The sequence below is a fragment of the Schistocerca gregaria genome, chromosome 2 (assembly GCF_023897955.1).
Source record: "Schistocerca gregaria isolate iqSchGreg1 chromosome 2, iqSchGreg1.2, whole genome shotgun sequence".
NCBI classification, from domain to species: Eukaryota; Metazoa; Arthropoda; class Insecta; order Orthoptera; family Acrididae; genus Schistocerca; species Schistocerca gregaria.
In genome coordinates, this window is record NC_064921.1 from 517,704,443 (window position 1) to 517,718,601 (window position 14,159).

At 40.2% G+C, this 14,159-nt stretch overlaps 1 long non-coding RNA gene and 1 pseudogene across 1 annotated transcript in view; both read right to left on the minus strand.

Annotated features, from left to right (window-relative positions):
- Positions 1 to 225: 225 nt before the first annotated feature.
- LOC126336199 (uncharacterized) overlaps positions 226 to 14,159 on the minus strand; it is a 63,057-nt gene continuing 49,123 nt past the window's right edge. The window contains exon 4 of the long non-coding RNA XR_007564911.1: positions 226 to 2,162. This is a non-coding gene — a long non-coding RNA (uncharacterized LOC126336199). The remainder of the gene's footprint in view (positions 2,163 to 14,159) is intronic.
- LOC126337361 (5S ribosomal RNA) lies at positions 7,411 to 7,528 on the minus strand (annotated as a pseudogene).

Below are 14,159 nucleotides of genomic sequence, written 5' to 3' on the forward strand. Positions count from 1 at the left end.
ACTATCTGTATGGAATTAGGAATCTGGAAGGGACCAGGAGAAATTATTTTATACTTATTAGTTTGATTTAAAAACGTGTTTTACTGTAAGTTGATACTTATTGAAATAATTATTTTCTGAAGCCGTTAATTCAGATAAATCATTGGTAGTCAAAACCTCAGTTTTATTTATTTATTTATTTATTTTTTGGTAACGGGTTTCAAAATATTAATAAATGCCACAACATTCACTGATCACAAATATTTTTTTATTCAATTACACGTTTCAGTCGTTTTCATCATCTTCAGATTGATCTAAGTACAGAAATGTGCAAATGGTTTAAAAGATGTAAGTAATGGTAAGCTATCAACTGTCACTAGTTAACAAATTCATACTTTTTTGCTGCATCAGCTTTGTAAATGGGTGGATTTACCTAATTTTGGGGTGCTAAATACGCTGGTAAAATCAGTTTTCCTCAATGCGTCGCATTTCCTAGATACACAGTGGAATAAAAAATGGTAATAGCGAAAATTGACACAATTAAGCAAACAAAAATACACATTAAGAATGTTTAAAATCAATACTATTTTGTATGTATACATGGGCATGAAGTCAATTAAAGGTTCAAATTAGTTCAGAAAATATTTTCAATTTTAATTGTGTTTGGTTTTTGAAAAAATGCGACAACGGAACTCTTCTTTTGTTTGCCATTTCATCACTCTCCATAACAAGACCCCAGCAGTAGTCACCCTTCATCAAAGGGTTCCAATGGCCTTGGAAACGGTGTTCCATCGTAAGAATACCTTGATGAAAGCTCATCACTTACGGCTCCCAAATTTTCTGGGAAGAAATCAAGATGAGAATGTAAAAAGTGAATTTTAAGTGACATTCTACACCCCATGTTCTTATAGTTATCCAACAAATCATTCACAGTGGTAACATACTTTTTGTCTTTTCTGTTAACCAAAAAGCCCTTCACAATTTCTTTAAAAGAAGATCAAGCAGCTCATTGGATATCTGTGAGTTTGTATCAAAGGTTGGATCTTTCAGCAATTTTCTTATTTGTGGTCTTTCTGCTTTGCCTCACTTAATTTGGGAAACTTTTGTTTTAAGTGATTGGAGGTCTCACCTTCTTTATCCAGAGCTTTTACATAACTCTTGATAAGGCCCAACTTGATATGAAGGGGAGTCAAAATGATTTTATCGGGATCAACCACTGTGGTATAGTACACATTTACGTTTCCAGGAGTATATGAGTTCCTTATAGGTCGTCAACAACGGAACCTTCTAGCTACAGGGACAAGAGGCCGTTCCTTGACTGTATAGTGGTTCTTGGTGTCACGGCTGTCTCAAAGGCACAAAAAGAAGCAGTATTTCGAGACTCCAGCCTGTAAATTTATCTTTGGCTTACGCAGTAGACATGAAAGAAACTTATGATACCGATAGAAATGCATTGCCTTTATGCAGTAGTACTGCTTCCAAACTAGTTTTACTGGAGTCAGTAAATATTCGCCACTCTTGTGGATTATGTTGTACATCGAGCTGCATCATCAGATTGCTGACATCTCTACATGTACACACTGAGTTCTGCATATCGAAATACTGAGCGAAGAAAGCACCTCTTGATCTGAAACAGGAAATTTTTGTCCCTGCAGCTAGAAGGTTCCGTTGTTGCAGTCTCGACCCCAAGAGTACGGGTTGCTGTTTCGAAAGTTTTAGATCGCGAACTAAATCTTTCAGTTCTTTTTGATTAAAGAGCTGAGGCGAAGTGTCATTATATTGAGGGCAGTACTCTTTTATATGTTCAATGACATGGCTTTGCGTTTTCGTTTCAACCACTCGGTTAAGGCTGTAGTACAGGTTATGCAGGCAGTATGAAGTGATACATTTTTATCTTGATCACCAACAGGACAATCAAAATACACTTTATATGCCTTCTTAACCAAATCAGTGACTGCTTTGCTTTGGGCTTTTAGAGTGGGTTTCCTACACACATAACAAAAGTTATCGGGGTGGTTTAGACAGCAACGAGATTTACTAGTTGCCATTTTTCTTAGTGTGAGTTTTAAACACAAAACGTTTGCACTATCTTTCACAGGAAACAATCACTGAGGATCTCTTTTACACCACTGGATTACCACACCAACCATTTGCTGACGATTTGTAGATCTTCTAGCTCTCCTCTGCAAATCAAAAACAAACAATTAAACATCAAAACAGAAGAACAGCAAAAAGCGAAATACTGAATAGGAAAAATAAAAACCTTTAATAACTGAAATCTGGAACGTGATAGAACATTTTAAAAGGTATATTCGGATTCTACACAAAAAAATACATTCTATTTGATGTATCACACCCCAGATGCAAAATGACTGTTGACCAGTGTAATCAGTTCCATAATTCATTGGAAAGTTAGCAAAACATACCTCATTCATGAGGTTAACAGATAAATCAATTGAAATACAATGGCATTAGTGGCACTGTCACGTGGAGTAAAATCGTCATAAAATAGTAACCACACACTTCTCATAATGTCAGGTCATCACTTGCTTACTGCGCTTACAAGACTGGTGCAAACAGCTGAGTGGGTGTGACCACTAGATTTCACTGGCCAAACACAGTCTCCAATGACGTAACGGAAAGTTAGAAATGCTGTTCTAAACTATGCCTGCATTATAACTAAATTAAATACGTGAATTGCAATTACGAGGTTGCCCAGAAAGTAGTGTACCGCATTTTTTTCTCAGCCGAAAACAATGATACGAAAGCGAAACGTTACATATGTGTTATATGAAGTCTCCTGAATGAACGCACTAAGTTTCCGTCACTTCCGACAGATAGCGTAGCTGCAGAACAGTTTCAAAATGCCGTCTGTAGGTGATGTATGTTACAAGCAATGTGCCATCATTGAATTCCTTACTGCAGAAAAAGAAACTGTGCGGAATATTCACAAACGCTTGTGCGAAGTCTATGAAGCATCTGCTGTCGACAGTTAGTCACTGGGTATGGAGAATGAGGTCATCAGAAGGCGTTCGGCGGAGCTCCACGATTTGCAGCTGTCGGGAAGACCATCGACGGCTAGCCCCCACAGACTTTCACTTGTTTGGACCATTAAAGGATGCCATTCGTGGAAGACATTTTGAGCACGATGAGGAGGTGATTCACACAGTGAAGCAGTGGCTCCGCCACCTGAACAAAGGTTGGTACTGACAGGGCATACAAGCTCTTGTTTCATGCTGGAGAAAGGCCATAGAACAGGATGGAGATTACATGGAAAAATAAGGTGTATAAATAAAACACTTTTCTTTTGTGTGTGTAATTCTCATTATATTCAATAAAGAATTGTTGAAGTAATAAATGCTGTGCATTACTTTCTGGGCAACCATTGTAAAAGGGAGCTACAGTTATAACATGTGTCAGAAAAAGGAAATACTAGTTTAAATTCTGAATGGTAGCTGAAAAAAATGTATATGTCATATGTAGTACAGTAAAGTTGAATGATATGCTATAGATTACTACCAGGCACTACCTTTTAAAATTTTAATGACAATTTATCACCAACTGCATTTTTTCTTCACATACTTAACCACACTGGGCTATTGGATAACTAATCTGATACAAATCGAAAAAAAGTGAACAGAGACCAATAAAAGCTTTTAACTGTCGTTTTGTCTTATCAGTTAGAAACATTTCTATTGCACTTTTTTGCTAGGATCTGGTGTTATTCCTAAGGAAGAGATAATATACCCCAGGAGTTTAATCTCTGGTCTATCAAACTTTGTTTTGTATAGGTGTGCTGTCACTCCATCCTGTGAAAATTTCAATATCCTATAAAGTACATCACTGTATTCCTCCCACGTAACAGGTTTGGTCCTAGAAGTGCGTCTAAAGTAGTGATAAACACACCAGAACACATTAAGTCCATATGATAATACACAAAAACTATAACTTCTATCAGCATAGACAAAAGATATCTTCTTTCAAGGTTCTTTAGACAATAATATCTGCCAATAAGATAACCTGGGATCTAAGCTAGTTAAAAAATGCACACCATGAAATTTCTGTAACAAGTTGTTTAAAAGTTTCAGGTTGCATGTGAACTGGAACAATGTCATGGTATGTGCATCAAGGGCCACAAAATTTTTGCCATTAGGATAGTCTACTATTAATAATAGACTACAAAATGGGGAATTAGGTGTTTCAGTCCTCCCCCCGTGAAGCATGGACCTTGCCGTTGGTGGGGAGGCTTGCTTGCCTCAGCAATACAGATAGCCGTACCGTAGGTGCAACCACAACGGAGGGGTATCCGTTGAGAGTCCAGACAAACGTGTGGTTCCTGAAGAGGGGCAGCAGCCTTTTCAGTAATTGCAGGGGCAACAGTCTGGATGATTGACTGATCTGGCCTTGTAATAATAACCAAAACGGCCTTGCTGTGCTGGTACTGCGAACGTCTGAAAGCAAGGGGAAACTACGGCCGTAATTTTTCCCGAGGGCATGCGAAGTGCTGGAACAAAAGCCAATATGAGTTAAGACTTTCAGGTTCAGAAAACAACAGCGGGGAAAGAGGATATTATTACTGATAACTTTTTTTTCTGCTGGAAAATGATTCGCTTCCCAAGCGGATGAAGCAACTGGGCGCCATAAACAGGGGTCAGCTGCCCGCATCCTGAGTCACAGTTACGCTATCAGCAGCCAGAAGGAAGAAAAAGGCAGCTGTTCTCCGTCCGCCCGCTGCACTCCAGTGCAACGTAAAAGGTCGCTTACATCTGGCTGACTGCGCACTAAATTTTACATTTTACAAACATAAAGAAACGTGGCATAATTCTCAAGTTATGTACGGCAAGTAAAATACAAGTTCAACTTAAGAGAAGAACTTCGAACATTTATACTTTTAATAACGATAAGAAATCAAATGTTTTCGAAAGAGTAATAAATGCAAGACATTCGTGACCCTGAATTCCGAAATTTTTCTCCAGGAAGCCATGAAGCTCCTCTTCGAGTCTCCTTTAGTTCCCGCCAAAAACTAGGACCCACAAAGGTCCCATCAAGCGGCTCATTCACAGGCTAATCAGTAAATTCTTGATCAACGTTTAAATCGACAACTGGAAACTTAAAGCACTATGCGACAGATTTAACTTCGGTGAATTTGTCAACCGATTTCGCGCAGCGAAGAAACCGATAGTGGCACCAGATACCTAAAGTTTCGCGACATTCACAAACACAGTTGCTCATTGCTCATTTGACCGAAAAGGAACTGTGTAGCTCTGGGGGGCTGGGGGGGGGGGGGGGGGGGGGGAATCAGCGCAGGATACTCAATCACCATATTCGAAAAATTCCGCTGACACCCATTCTATTTGCTTCTCTCCTTTGGAAGATGAGTGTTGTGTCTTAAGCCAAACCGTATTTCATTCTTGATGACTGACAACTTAATTATCATTTCGATGGTGTACTAATTAATGAAGTCACAAAAATCCAAGACACACATATTTGTATTTTTTGTGGTCTTACAGTCCCGTAAATTTCATAATATTCATTACAAAACATTCATTACAAAATCCGTTATTGCAATTTCTACCTTTGGTCAGTTTCAAATGGTTCCACTGCAGTCAGCACATGCATCAAGGTTAAAATAAACTAAGAATTACCCACGCGGCGCAAACCCACGAGTACACAGCATTAATAAAAAGAATAAAAGTGACGTTAGGCTCTGTTGCTCTCGTCAGTCTTTGTTAAATACATCTCTATTTTAGTAGGTCAATTGCTAGACGTGGTGAGTGATACACTCACTACTTTGGTGATGGTTATTCTAGAGGCTTCAGTAGTGTTGTGTTTGCTAAATCGTATGGTGAAATGAAAAGTGTGGAACGTATAGGACATGTTCAGAAGAGAATGTGGGCAAGACTTAAGAAGCTCTGCAAGGCCATGACAGGAAGCAAACTATCTGATGGCAAAGTAGCTGGTGGACAAGGAAGACTCACCAAATCAGACACAGAAACCTCACAGAATACTATGGTTTGGCCGTCGTCTGTTTCACTGAATATCCACCGATGAGCATCCACAGCATGCCGTCTGCCCGAACGGACACACTTCATGACGCCAGTATAATATGTCTGAAGCAAACGGAGATAGACACAGCCAAGGCCAGAAACTATTATGCCAGAACTAAAGCCAATGTACAGATGTCTTTGAGATACTAAATTACAGGAAAAATGTTTGCATACCAAAACACAGACTCCGAAAGATAATTTCAATAGTTTCACTTGCGAACGCTTGCTATAAAACTGTTCTGTTTTTTGGCACGTTAGTTTTTCGGGTTGGTATGATGGACGTCACAATATGACTTAATGATGAAATAATAAAGAGATTAAAACCCATGAACTGAGCTGACTAGGCATCAAAACTTGGGACAACATAAAAAAAAACGGCTGCTATGAGTGGGCAGGCAACGTGTTGCCGAAACTGAGAAAGCTGTTGAAAGCACACAAAGGAGGCCGGAATAACAAAGACAAGAGAGACAACTGAAAAAGATCAAAAATACACTCAGTATTAACAAGATTATAGAGCTGGAATGTTTTGGCATGAGAAGTAAATGACATGCAAATCTTTAGTTTCAATCTATTGCAATCAACCTTTTACAGACTTAGGTATCATTAGCTCATCCAATGTTAAAGATGCGAAAACAAAATTTGGCATGAAGAATAATACAGTGCTTGCCTATACAGTAAACTACATTGTTCAATAATGTATTAAATATTTTAAGCTGGAACATGTCATGTGTTCTCAAATTATTAGAAAAAAAATTTACTTCTGAAAAATATTTTTTAAATACACAAAACAACAAATTGGTAAATATTCCTGATTTACTGTCTCAGAAAGTTAATAGTTAAAAAAAAATTTGTTTTGACTTTTATTTTGAATACTGTATAAAAATTACATGTAATGCAGTATGTAAGATAAAAATCAATATTCACTTTACTGTGTATTCCACATTTTTTAAATTTTTGTCATGTAGAAGTCACCATATGCCAATTATTTGGTTAAGGTTTCATTCCAGTATCTATTAACATCTGTTAAAGCTTTTGAGAGTTATTAAATTTCAGAATACTAGTAAAAACTACAGGCCGTGACGTCTGAGACCCCCTGCAATGAGCACGTAAGAGTATACTTATCTATGCTAGCGAATGTTCTGCATCAAGACACCTGCGTAAGCCTTAAATGTAAAGTAAAAAGTACTCCGTCTTCAGGCCACAAGTGGCCCATGAGGACCATCCGACCGCCGTGTCACCCTGAGTTGAGGATGTGGACAGGAGGGGCGCGTGGTCAGCAGACCACCCTCCCGGTCGTTATGATGGTTTTCTTTGACCGGAGCCGCTACTATTCGGTCGACTAGCTTCTCAATTGGCATCACGAGGCGGAGTGCACCCCGAAATATGGCAACAGCGCATGGCGGCTTGGATGGTCACCCATCCAAGTGACGGCCACGCCCAACAGTGCTTAACTTCAGTGATCTCACGGGAACCGGTGTATCCACTGCGGAAAGGCCGTTGCCACAAGCCTTGGAAGTAGTCCTCGGAATTGGCATAAATAACTTGGAACAGACTGCCCCTTGTTCACACACTTGGCTTACTCGCATGTGACGTCAAAATGATGTGCTTGTGTCCAACAGTCCATTTTGAGTAAGCCGAGCATGATACTGACATCAGCTTCTTCTGCTGGTGAATGGATGCTCGGAAATCAGTCCTCGCTGTCCTCTTAGGTTCCTGCTTAACCACACCTTAGGGTATCCCGACGTATTCGGAAATAAATATCCAAATATTTGTGACAAGCAAGGAATATGAATGTCATTGATGATTGTTTCACTCGGAGCTATGTGAGCTGTACTCTTAGGCTACTGCCTAGCCACATCCTCGGAAATCGTTATATATTCGGAAAAACGGCCAAATATTTGCAACAAGTAAGAATATAAATGTCATTGTGGATCGTTTCACTTGAAGCACTTTCATCCTTCATCTTCTAATCAGACAGAAGTCACAGAATCGAAGAAACGTTATCCTTATTTGTAAATAACATTGAATATTGCGGAACATACTTGTAATACATTCATAAGAAACACCTTGAATGTCTTAAAAATAGTGAGATGACATAAAAGTATTTGCACTTAGGAGGACGTGACCCTACTTCTCCCGCCTCAACCATCCACGGCCTTTACCACCACAGTAAGTAGAAGTCGTGCAACTTTTCAGTGTTATTCACCTTATTATCTCTACAGGCCTTTACTGCTAATGGATCAGTAACTGGCATTTAATTACAAGAAGTGGTAGTAAGGGTGACATGATTCTGATAAAACTTTAATGGAACATTGCCTTGGAACGGCATACTGCAAGTTATAATACAAAAATAGCGAATTACGACGAAATCCGTAGCATTGAGTGACACGTCATTCACACGTCACTTCCCAGAAAGCAGAGCGTGTCGCTAGCCTCGCCTCTGTTTTGACAAGATGGTGTTCGTTACTGATATGTGCAATAAGCACGAATTCAGTTTCATAAGTTCGTGTCCTCTCCGTCACATACTAATTAAATTAGTTAAGAGTGCTGCATTTATCTTGTGTTTTATGATGTGTTCTCGTAATATGATGACGTAATTCAAACTTTATAGATACAGTGCATGTGACAGAAGTTCTCAATGCAACTTCAGCCACACCCTCTTCCAGACAGTGAGATCTGTCCCGGTATTTATCACGTTTACGAATTGCAATTCTTCCTCAACTATTCTACTCCACAGTGCTCCCCTCTCCAGGGTCAGGGAGAATCCATACGCAACCGAGCAAAGGCATGTTAATCCACCAGAAGGCTGGTGTGGACTGTCTTCTAGAGGATTAATCGGGCCGTAATTCTTTGACAACACTGTCACGGGCGACTCGTACTTAGAAATGTTGGAAATGATAACTCCTGGTCTTAGCGTTGTATGAAGATTATTACTTTCAACAGGACGGGGCGCCACCTCCCTTTTATCTGGATGCGAGGGCATTTCTCAATCGAACATTCCCCACCAGACGGACAGGACGAAGAGGGAGTGTGGAGTATCCCGCTCGATCTCCAGATTTAACTCCTCTAGACTTTCTTCCGTGGGGCACTCTCAAGATAACAGTTTACGCTGCGAGACCACACACACTGGATGATCTTAGAGACCAAATTGAGCAAGCGTGTGATGCTATTCCGTTGGAAACAATAATGTTGGCACGTCGCTCAGTCGTAAGTCGTTGTCGACGGTGTATTGCGATGGACGGATACCAGTTTGAACATTTACCACCTTTAAGTCAGACCATGAGGCACCTAACACCACTAAAACTGTTATTTCTAACCCCTTTCATTAAAGATATGTTCAGTTTCAAAGAGTGTATGCATTATTTTGGGGTACCCTGTATTAAGTGCACATTTTTATTTAAATATTCAGGGCAAATCTATTACACATCTGTAATCAAGTCCCTCGTCGCTTCGTATGATCAAGCTGCCCATCCTAAAACTTACAACAATGGTTATGGTAATCAGCAGTGCTGCTATTGACAGCATTTCTATAGACACATCGAGAGTGCAAAACAAGCTGTGCACTGTGACTACCTGCAGATAAACTGCAGTATAAGACTACTGAATGAAAAAGGAACTGATGGCTAATAAATGTAAAACGAATTTAGTAGTGCTCTAGAAAGATACACACAACCCACTTGGCGCCGGACAAAAATGTAATATAATGTGGAAAGTAATCTACGAGTTCCCGCCAAAACCGTTTCATAACAACTATAGCAAATTACAATTCCCGTTTTTTTTTATTTCAAGTGTTCATGCGTATACAGAGGTGAACGGTGACTGCAGATCCTTTTCCACGGCAGAAATTCTCGACGCAGTGGCGTTCGTTACTCTGTTTGATATTGCTTGGAAAATCGCAGGTGTGTGGCGGAGTCGAGATGAGCGAGCGATAACAGTGATATCGCATGCGACGGATCACTGCCATCCGTGGCTCATGAATGGGTCCCTCAATATATATGCTGATATCGATGTCATCATCGACGTCGAAAGATCTGTTCGCTAATAATCGATTCCACTCCAAATGGTTAATTTATAAACTGGCGTAAAAACCAGCAAAAAAATACATCTAATATCATATTTATTACGGTAATAAATAAATACAGCAATAATTAACATTAAATAGCCCACAACGTTTTGTCTACACATTGCATTAATAACATTTCTGATAGACGTTTCACCTTCAGTTTACTAAGAGTTGTTGATAAACCGAACGGTTTTCAGAAGCCGACGGTATGACTATACAGCTCAGACATTTAAGAACACTTGTATAGTTTTGGATAGGTAGTACCGATTATGTGACTCCGTTCTTCTGGTGGATCTTGTTTAAGTTCTCGAAGGCCCACAAAATAAGTGAAATTCGTTGGTAGGTCCGTTTCTATTACAGTCCGGAAATTATTCTTTTCTTGTGCTATTTTATCATGCTCCCCCCTAAATCGAGCCTGTAAGGCACCAATGTGTTGCCCATCTTCACTGCCAATCGTAGCTCTCTGTCTATGTATTGGTATATATGTCGCATAACTGATGATGTATCTCGTATATAGATATCCAGCATTTTTAAAAGACTGCGCATCAGTCACGTACAAATAACGTACTAAGTTGGCACGGACAAGAGGAAACATTTCGTTACAGTTCTGGAGCACATTCTGAGATATTTGGAAAACTTGGTGCAGGTTGTAGATGGTTTGTAAACACTGTGATTGAAATATTGAGAGGACTGATCAATAAAGACTGAGGCTGGTTTTGTCCTGTAACTTCCGTGATAATTATCCACTTGTGCCATGAATTTATGAAAAAAGCGGGTTTTTATGAATAATGTCCACAGGCGGCAGCACTCTCATATTAGTAGGTTGTCAAAAGTATTGTGCAAATGAGGACAAGCCATGAAGTCCATCGTCTCTTTATTGATGGAAGGGGCGCGTTTCTAGAGTCAGTTATCACCGGTGATGAGTCATGGCTGCATCATTATGATCCTGAAGTAAAACGACGCCCGCGCAGTGCGGAAAGAGCTGGGTTCTCAAACACCAAAATAGGCTACAGTTGTTGTTATCTGCAAGGAAAGCGATGGTGATTACATTTTTCGAATGTCATAGCACGATTTACTAGCATGCAGTTTCCGTTCACGCTACTGTTACAGCAGCATAATAATGCTCTATTTTGTAGACGATCTTTGTATTTTGCGTACCAAACAACGGAGGTGACACGAGAAGCGCAATAAAATTAGTTCGTTTAAACCACACAGCCACTGAAACTTAGGAAACGCTACAGCAAGCGTACAGTGAATATGGACTATTTTGTGCAACAGTGTTTGGATGTTTTAAAGACATCAACGAAAGCAGACTTTTTCGTGTTACGTAAGATGGGTCTGGTGTTTGGGCTACCGCTGTGATTGAACTCAAATCAACACAGCTCCTGTGATTGTCTTTGAGAATCAGCGAATGAAAGTAATATTTTATCTGTTGGTACTTTTATGTCCCCCCCCCCCCCCCCCCCCATGAACCATGGACCTTGCCGTCGGTGGGCAGGCTTGCGTGCCTCAGCGATACAGACGGCCGTACCGTAGGTGCAACCACAACGGACGGGTATCCGTTGAGAGGTCAGACAAACGTGTGGTTCCTGAAGAGGGGCAGCAGCCTTTTCAGTAGTTGCTGGGGCAACAGTGTGGATGATTGACTGATCTGGCCTTCTAACACTAACCAAAACGGCCTTGCTGTGCTGGTACTGCGAACGGCTGAAAGCAAGGGGAAACTACAGCCGTAATTTTTCCTGAGGGCATGCAGCTTTTCTGTATGATTAAATGATGATGGCGTCCTCTTGGGTAAAATATTCCGGAGGTAAAATAGTCTCCCATTCGGATCTCCGGGCGGGGACTACTCAAGAGGATGTCGTTATCAGGAGAAAGAAACTGGCGTTCTACGGATCGGAGCGTGGAATGTCATATCCGTTAATCGGGCAGGTAGGTTAGAAAATTTAAAAAGGGAAATGGATAGGTCAAAGTTAGATATAGTGGAAATTAGTGAAGTTCGGTGGCAGGAGCAACAAGACTTCTGGTCAGGTGACTACAGGGCTATAAACACAAAATCAAATAGGGGTAATGCAGGAGTAGGTTCAATAATGAATAGGAAAATAGGAATGCGGGTAAGCTACTACAAACAGCATAGTGAGCGCATTATTGTGGCCAAGATAGACACGAAGTCCACACCTACTACAGTAGTACAAGTTTATATGCCAACTAGCTCTGCAGATGACGAAAAAATTGAAGAAATGTATGAACAAATAAAAGAAATTATTCAGATAGTGAAGGGTGACGAAAGTTTAGTAGTCATGGGTGACTGGAATTCGGTGGTAGGAAAAGGGAGAGAAGGAAACGTAGTAGGTGAATATGGACTGTGGCAAAGAAATGAAAGAGGAAGCCGCCTGGTAAAATTTTGCACAGAGCACAACTTAATCATAGCTAACACTTGGTTCAAGAATCATAAAAGAAGGCTGTATACATGGAAGAAGACTGGAGATACTGACAGGTTTCAGATAGACTATATAATCGTACGACAGAGATTTAGGAACCAGGTTTTAAATTGTAAGACATTTGCAGGGTCAGATGTAGACTCTGACCACAATCTATTGGTTATGACCCGTAGATTAAAACTGAAGAAACTGCAAAAAGGTGGGAATTTAAGGAGATGAGACCTGGATAAACTAAAAGAACCAGAGGTTGTACGGAGTTTAAAGGAGAGCATAAGGGAGCAATTGACAGGAATGGGGGAAAGAAATAAAATAGAAGAAGAATGGGTAGCTTTGAGGGATGAAGTAGTGAAGGCAGCAGAGGATCAAGTAGGTAAAAAGACGAGGGCTAGTAGAAATCCTTGGGTAACTGAAGAAATATTGAATTTAATCGATGAAAGGAGAAAATATAAAAATGCAGTAAATAAAGCAGGCAAAAAGGAATACAAACGTCTCAAAAATGAGATCGACAGGAAGTACAAAATGGCTAAGCAGGGATGGCTAGAGGACAAATGTAAGGATGTAGAGGCTTATCTCACTAGGGGTAAGATAGATACGGCCTACAGTAAAATTAAAGAGACCTTTGGAGAAAAGGGGACCACTTGTTTGAATATTAAGAGCAAGCAAAGAAGGGAAAGCAGAAAGGTGGAAGGAGTATATAGAGTGTCTATGCAAGGGCGATGTACTTGAGGACAATATTATGGAAATGGAAGAGGATGATAGATGAAGATGAAATGGGAGATACGATAATGCGTGAAGAGTTTGACAGAGCACTGAAAGACCTGAGTCGAAACAAGGCCCCAGGAGTAGACAACATTCCATTGGAACTACTGACGGCCTTGGCAGAGCCAGTCCTGACAAAACTCTACCATCTGGTGAGCAAGATGTATGAGACAGGCGAAATACCCGCAGACTTCAAGAAGAGTGTAATAATTCCAGTCCCAAAGAAAGCAGGTGTTGACAGATGTGAAAATTACTGAACTATCAGTTTAATAAGTCACAGCTGCAAAATACTAACGCGAATTCTTTACAGACGAATGGAAAAACTAGTAGAAGCCGACCTCGGGGAAGATCTGTTTGGATTCCGTAGAAATGTTGGAACACGTGAGGCAATACTGACCCTACGACTTATCTTAGAAGCTAGATTAACGAAGGGCAACCTACTTTTCTAGTATTTGTAGACTTAGAGAAAGCTTTTGACAATGTTGACTGGAATACTCTCTTTCAAATTCTGAAGGTGGCAGGGATAAAATACAGGGAGCGAAAGGATATTTACAAATTGTACAGAAAGCAGATGGCAGTTATAAGAGTCGAGGGACATGAAAGGGAAGCAGTGGTTGGGAAGGGAGTGAGACAGGGCTATAGTCTCTCCCCGATGTTATTCAATCTGTATATTGAGCAAGAAGTGAAGGAAACAAAAGAAAAATTCGGAGTAGGTATTAAAGTCCATGGAGAAGAAATAAAAACTTTGAGGTTCGCTGATGACATCGTAATTCTGTCAGAGACAGCAAAGGACTTGGAAGAGCAGTTGAACGGAATGGATAGTGTCTTGAAAGGAGGATATAAGATGATGATCAACAAAAGCAAAACAAGGAT